The sequence below is a fragment of the Lepidochelys olivacea genome (genome assembly GCF_965140295.1).
Source record: "Lepidochelys olivacea isolate rLepOli2 genome assembly, chromosome: 5".
Taxonomy (NCBI): domain Eukaryota; kingdom Metazoa; phylum Chordata; order Testudines; family Cheloniidae; genus Lepidochelys; species Lepidochelys olivacea.
The window spans coordinates 2421161-2428338 of NC_140415.1; the positions used below are offsets into that span (position 1 = coordinate 2421161).

The 7178-nt window shown below is 52.6% G+C and overlaps 1 long non-coding RNA gene across 1 annotated transcript in view; it reads left to right on the top strand.

The window, feature by feature from the left end:
• Nucleotides 1-6612, top strand: part of LOC311520901 — a 38556-nt gene extending 31944 nt beyond the window's left edge. Inside the window, exons 2-3 of the long non-coding RNA XR_014711729.1 lie at nucleotides 1304-1716; nucleotides 5616-6612. This is a non-coding gene — a long non-coding RNA (uncharacterized lncRNA). The remainder of the gene's footprint in view (nucleotides 1-1303; nucleotides 1717-5615) is intronic.
• The last annotated feature ends 566 nt before the right edge of the window (nucleotides 6613-7178 follow it).

Below are 7178 nucleotides of genomic sequence, written 5' to 3' on the forward strand. Positions count from 1 at the left end.
CACGTCCGCACTGCTGTCCGAGTGCAGGGAAAGCGACCCGTGCTGCAGGCAGTGTAGACGCAGCCTTAGAGACAGCCTGGGCCGCTGCGCTGGGGAGCTCTGTGCCTTCCCACAGTGCTGGCGGTGGCTCAGGGAGCTGAGTGGTTCTGGCTCCACCACCCTCCCCTGACCCACCCTGTCTGTAGCAGCGCAAAAGAGGCAGCAAAGATCCAGGGCTCAAGGGGGTGCACTCTGCCCCACCCCCAAGCGCTCCTGTCCCCCCTGGTCTGCTGTGGGCCGCACCCTGCATGGCAGGAATTCGTAAATTATAAGGCCAAAAGGGGCCATTGTGATCAGCGGAGAGGGCCAGATTTGTGGGATGCTTCCCATAGCTGGTGATCATCCCTGGGTCTGGGAGTGGCACGGCTGAGCCTCCTGCCTCCCGTCACTGTGACCTCATTCTCTCCGGTGCTTGGGGTGCACAGAGATGAGGAGGCAAATCAAGGGAGCCCCAGCCGGGGCAGCTGGCGGGGATTTCTGTGGTGTTTAATTCTCAATCCTTTCTGGCTCTGAGCAGGGGATTGAGTGTGTTCGCTGAAAGGAAGGGCAGTCACATGGGGACTCGGCACAGCTGGAGCAAGGGCTGCAGCCACCCAGGGAGCGAGGTGCCTGCTGCTGTTTCCCTTCGGCAGGGAGTGACTTGTGGAAAGAGTCGTGGGGCGTGTAGGTGCTAGGGAAGCACCAGCACCAGAGAGCCAGGGTGACCACGACCCCGGGGCAGCCCAAAGTTCAGAATAAAGCCCACTGGGTCCCAGGTTCAGGTTGGGGGAGGCTAAATGCCTTGTGGAGTTGATCTGTGATGAGACCTCCTGTTCCATAAGCCAGCTGGTATCTGCTGTAGTGTTAGCACGTGCATGCGTGTGCACAGGTGTGTCCGTGACTGCGCACACGCGTGTGTCCGGGTGTGTGCGGGGGGGGTGTTGCATGCAGGCGTGCTCATGCTCATGCATAGTCAGGCACGTGTGCGACCGTGGGGGTGCAAATGTGCGTGTGTCTGTAACTCCATCTGCTCACGCTGCGCTGCCAGATCCTGGCTGGAATATGTCACCACTGCTCAGGTGAGCATTAGACCCTAAGCGTCTCTCTCCTGGGTGGAATCCCACCCATCAAAACCCTCTTACCAGTGGCCGTTAATGGAACTCCTCCTCCCAGTCTGCCCCCTGCCTCTGCTTCTCCTGGGCCCCCTCTGGCCTTGGCATCTTCCTTGAGTAGCACCATGCCCCAGGTTTAAGACCAAATAACTGCTGATGTTTCTTCTCCCCAGAGCCTCCTGTTAAAGCTGGAGCAGGTTCCTATTCACAGCCTGCAGCCTGTGGGGAAAAACTATCTTCAAGAGACAGATTCAGAAACTAGACACCTGTGTCATGCCGGGCTATGAAGAGACGGGAGCAGCCCTGTCCCCATCCCCGCTCTGTGCCGCTGCTGCTTTGCTTCCAGGATTTTAAGGTTTTGATTAACAGCAACCATTCAAACCGCGTTCCACACTCTGCCGTGTCCTGCTGCAGTCTCACATGCCACGGTTCCTGAGAGGGCTCTGGACTCTGCTGCTGTCTCCGCTCGGCGCAGGTGACTTTATTGAACGCTGAGTGCATCATCAACGTCTAGCCAAGAAGAGCCTCTTGTGTAGCGGAGCTGGTGCGCTGACAATGCTCAGGCTATGGAGACAGAGGCAGGGAGGTGAGTGGGCCGAATGGGGGAGACAATTGTAAATCTAGGAGAAAGCACCCACCCTAACAACACTTAGCAGGCCTGTGACAGTCCAAGCGCTTGTAGAGATTCAGAGATTCCAAGGCCAGAAGAGACCCTTGCGATCATCCCCTGTCTGATCCGCTGCATAGCACGGGCCAGAGACCTGCCCCCACAATAATTCCTGGAGCAGAGCTGTTAGAAAATTCTCCTGTCTTGATTTGAACATTGCCAGGGATGGAGAATCCACCGTGACCCTTCGGAAATTGTTCCAACCGTTAATTACTCTCACTCTTAAACAGATGCACCTTATTTCCAGTCTGAATTGTCTAGCTTCAATTTCCAGCCATTGCTTGGGTTAGACCTTCCTCTGCTAGACTGAAGAGCCTATTATCAAATATTTGTTCCCTGTGTAGATATTTGTAGACTGTGATCAAGTCACCCCTTAACCTTCTCTTTCTTAAGCTCAATAGACGCAAGGAGCTCAGTCTCTTTGATCATTCTCGTGGTTCTTCGCTGAGTCAGAGTCCCACTTTACAGATAGGAAAGCTGATGCAGGGAGAGGGAATGCAGCAAAACAGAATGAGGAGTAGAATTGCAGCCACCAGACAAGGGCTCCAGAACCTTTGTAGAAGTGGGTGGGCCACCGGTGCCAGAACCAGAGGGGCCATGGAGTCACACCCCCACACACACTTTTTAACGTGGGCATAGTTTGGGAGCCAGAGGGTGTCATTGCCCCCCCAAACTGCAAGCCTCAGGCAGGTACAGAGCAGCGCCGGAGCTGATCAGAGGAGTGATGTTCTGGGACAGCCTTCCAAAGGGAGTAGTTGGGGTGAAAAACTTACCTTGTTTTAAGACTGAGCTTGATAAGTTTACAGAGGGGATGGGATGATGAGGTTGCCTACAATGGCCTATGGCCCACCTGCGACTCCTAACGGCTGGCGGTGGGACGCTGGCTGGGGAGGGCTCTGAGTTACTGCAGAGAATTCTTTCCCAGGTGTCTGACTGGTGGGTCTCACTGACATGCTCAGGGTCTAACTGGTCCCCAGATTTGGGGTCAGGAAGGAATTTCCCCCCAGCTCAGATTGGCAGAGACCTTGGAGGTGTTTTGCCTCCTTCTCCAGTGTGTATCATGGGTCACTTACTGGTTTGAACTAGAATAAATGGTGAATTCTCTGTAACTTGAAATCTTTAAACCTTGGTTTGAGGACGTCTGTAATTTAGCCAGAGGTTGGGGGTCTGTTATTGGAAGTGGTGGGCGAGGTTCCATGGCCTGTGGTGTGCAGGAGGTCAGACTAGATGATCATGATGGTCCTGTCTGGCCTTTAAGTCTGAGCCTCAGACCAGGCCAGTGTCTAGATGAGTGACACTGGAAAGAAAGGAACCATCCCAGGCTTGGCTCAAGTGAGGAATTTTTCAGGCACCCTGTAGCCTGAGTGTCCAAGGCCAGGAGCCTCACACAAGCCATAGATACCCTTTACAGAGGACAGGACGAATGTGTAGCCAACTGGCTGTGGGCAGTCAGGCCTAGTGGTGGAAGCAAGAGTTTGGCCTACTGGTTTAGAGATGGGTCCAGGGTGGGCAAAGTCCAGGACTCAAGCTGAGGGTCATTACCAGAGGGAAAGAAGCAGAGGCCGGAGCTGGGAGTAAGCAGGAGCTGTAAGCCATGGATCGAAGCCATGAGGGGAACAGGGGCTGGAACAAGGGCAAGCGCGCGACAGGTGCGGTACACATTGAGCAGCTGCTGAGCTGCTGTGGGGGCTGGGCTTGTAAGCAGGGCTGCCACCCCGGCAGCCGCTCAGTTCCCAGGCAGGGCAGCGGGGCTCACTGGCTGCCTAGCAGCACAGTTAGTCAGGGAGCTGGCCAGCAGTGGGTCCGACCTGGCCAGACGCCACACAGAATGGCAGCATGACATGGGGCTGGAACTGGGGTGTTCCCAGCCTCTGGCGCAGGATGGGCTGAGACTGGGGCCTCCAGCCCCACTCCCCACCCTGCCTAGCTGCACAGTGGGGGGCTGCTTTGCTAGTCAGGGGCATTCTCATCCTCTTTTAGAGGAGACCTAAAAGCAAGGCACTGCCCCCTCCCCCAAGCACTGCAAGTCACAGGGCACTTTGCACACAAGACAGATGCTAAACCTGGTGTTCTGGCCAGCTGCCAATGGAGATAGGAAGGTGGAAATGCAGCTAACGCATCCCCCTCCCACACCAGCTCTCCATGGGGATATGGATCCTGCCCTTCCTGGCCTATGCTGCTGTCTGGTGTTGCTGTGCTGTGTTAACCAGCTGCCTTGATCTACTCTCCAGGCGGCTGCATTTCAGGAACAGTGTTAGGATATAGATATTCAGGCCTGTCTGTAAAGGCCTATACTCTAAGAATTTAGGTGTATTCTTATCACTTGGCTAGTTATAGAGGTACAAAAGAAAGAATCAAAATCACTGTCTGCCGGTGTAAGGGCCTTCTCTTACTGTGACAGTTTGAGGCCCTGTGCTTAGGCTAAGGCCTTTGGCTAAGCAGCAGAGGCAGCCATAAGCTGGGAAGCAAATGGTCAGATCCTCACATTCCAAACTAGTCACATTGAAATAAGGTACTATTGGGCTGTTAGGCACTATCAGGACAGGATTGTATTCTATCATCTCCAGAGAAAGGGAAGTGCCTAGAAAATGTAAAAGGAAACTTAGTTTGATAGCATCCTGTCTGGCAAGAACTCACTTATCGATAGCTGGGATGTGAAATCCTCACTTCTGTATTGTTTTGTCATTATAGTTCCTACTTTGCTATTGTTTGTCTGTATAATCTCTGTCTGGTTCTGTGATTGTTCCTGTCTGCTGTATAATTAATTTTGCTGGGTGTAAACTAATTAAAGTGGTGGGATATAATTGGTTACATAATCATGTTACAATATGTTAGGATTGGTTAGTTAAATTTCAGGAAAATGATTGGTTAAGGTATAGTAAAGCAGAACTCAAGTTTTACTATATAGTCTGCAGTCAATCAGGAAGTGAGGGGGTGGGTGTGTGTGGGGAAAATGGGAACAGGGAATGTGGATAAGGAAATTAGAATCATGTTTGGCTAAGGGCAGGAATGGGAACAGGGACACAGGTGTAAGGCTCTATGGTGTCAGAGCTGGGAAGGGGGACAGTAAGGAAGGAAACTGGAATCATGCTTGCTGGAAGTTCACCCCAATAAACATCGAATTGTTTGCACCTTTGGACTTCGGGTATTGTTGCTCTCTGTTCATGCGAGAAGGACCAGGGAAGTAAGTGGGTGAAGGAATAAGCCCCCTAACAAACAGGCATAGAGATTCGTCCATGTCTACACCCTCTAACCTGCCTTGGAACCAATCATGATCGTTGGACATCCAGATGGGAGCTGTAGTCAAGGCGATTCCCCTCCCGCCCTGCCCAGCAAAACCCTGGGAGCCAGAAGCAGAGTCCAAGCACCGGCTTTACGGGGTGGATTTTCAGCTGGGCTCTGCACCCATTTTTCTCTCTCTGTCTCAGTGTGTTCTGTTGCGCCCATCACCACAGTATCTGGGTACCTGCCACAAAAATCAACAGCAATAGCAAAGTCCCCAGCAGATTCCATGGAGTCTCTGGCTCTTCCCCCTTGACAGGGTAACAGTTCTGCCGGTGGGGGGGCGGGCGTGTTGTTATTAATTTCCTCTCTTTGGTTGGTGGGGGTTTGCTGGGCAGAAAGGGCCATCGGTTTTGGGAGTATCACTCAGGTGGTGGAAAAGCCTTTTCTAAGAGAAGTAGGTGGGACTCTGGTTGGCTCCAGGAGCTGTATCCATCCTCTCAGGACGTGGGCACACACAGGACCTGTACGGTCGGGAGACAAGCTGGGAGCAGTTTGAATAAACTCTTGATTGTATTGTGACCCTTAACCTGCAGAGACTACTCCAGAACCTGCTCCTTGAGCTGGACAGCGGCTGTTGTCCTAGTACATTGAGGAAGGGAAACGTCTGCGCCAAGGAGCAGAGTAGATACAAACACTCTCCGTTCTGCGGTCCCGTAGGTCTCTCTGCGTCTCGTTCTCCTGCAGAGCACAGCCACGCCAGGGGGAGGCGAGAACCTGGAACTTCCAACGCACGGACTCAGCCCCTCACGCTGAGCAAGATCCTCTGTTAGCAGGGGAGGGAAGGTTTCAAGGCACAGACAGGAGTGCGTGGCAGGAAAGTGGGTGCCTGTGACAATCTGCCCCCTGGGGCCTACGACACAGTTGAGCAGTTTTGTTTCCATTCGATGTGTCACACTCCCCTCTGCCTGCTAGTTACTATTACCCCGTGGTTACTCTACCATCCTCCTCTCTCTGCACCTTCACAGCACTGCGCTACTGGTGATCACAGGACACTCTGGCCACAGCCTGGTGCCACCACCCCTGGCAGCCCGCTTTGTTCCTGCCTCTGGCCGGGAACCGTGTGTGGAGGCTGAAGAGGGATACCGTGTTAGCAGCACAGGAAAGAATTGGCGGCCGTCGGGCGGGGTGGAAGGAAGGGGTGGGGATAACAGATGTGGACAGATGCTGGTACCTGAGCTGAGTTCCCACACAGGAGGACAGTGACTTTTCCCAGATAATTTTCCTGGCTTTTATTTGCAGGCATTGACCTCCCAATGGCTGGAGATTGCATAGCAGCTATTACCAGCAGGAGAGTGAGTTTGTGTGTGTATGGGGGTGGGGGGGATGTGAGAAAACCTGGATTTGTGCAGGAAATAGCCCAACTTGATTGTCATGCACATTGTGTAAAGAGTTGTCACTTTGGATGGGCTATCACCAGCAGGAGAGTGAATTTGTGGGGGGTGGGGGGTGAGAAAACCTGGATTTGTGCTGGAAATGGCCCACCTGATGATCACTTTAGATAAGCTATTACCAGCAGGACAGTGGGGTAGGAATAGGTATTGTTTCATATTCTCTGTGTATATATAAAGCCTGCTGCAGTTTCCACGATATGCATCCAATGAAGTGAGCTGTAGCTCACGAAAGCTTATGCTCTAATAAATTGGTTAGTCTCTAAGGTGCCACAAGTACTCCTTTTCTTCATAGCAGCTGATGTGACGGAAAATGGGGCCGCTCGGTACTGATCTATGAACAGTGTAGGGGACTTGGTTACTAGGGCATTCAGTGTATGACTATATGTACAGGTGAAATCAACAGGGCTATGGAGAAAAAAACAGGACAGCAAAACAATGACTCAAGATAAAGCACCTCCCTTGAAACACGTCCAGGTGTTTAAGAGACAACACCTGAGCTATTACCTGTGAAGTTCCTATGAGCTGCGTGCCTGCCACGTTACACAGCTTGTTTTCCCAGTGTTGGCAGCCAACAGGCGGACAGGACCATAAACCATTAAAAAGCCTCTCTTTGTCTGGAGGTGAGAGAGGGCATTGGGGAGCTGTTTCTGGGAACAGACGGACACAGCTGGAGGTTTCTGAAGAAGCTAGGTCTCTGTAGACTCC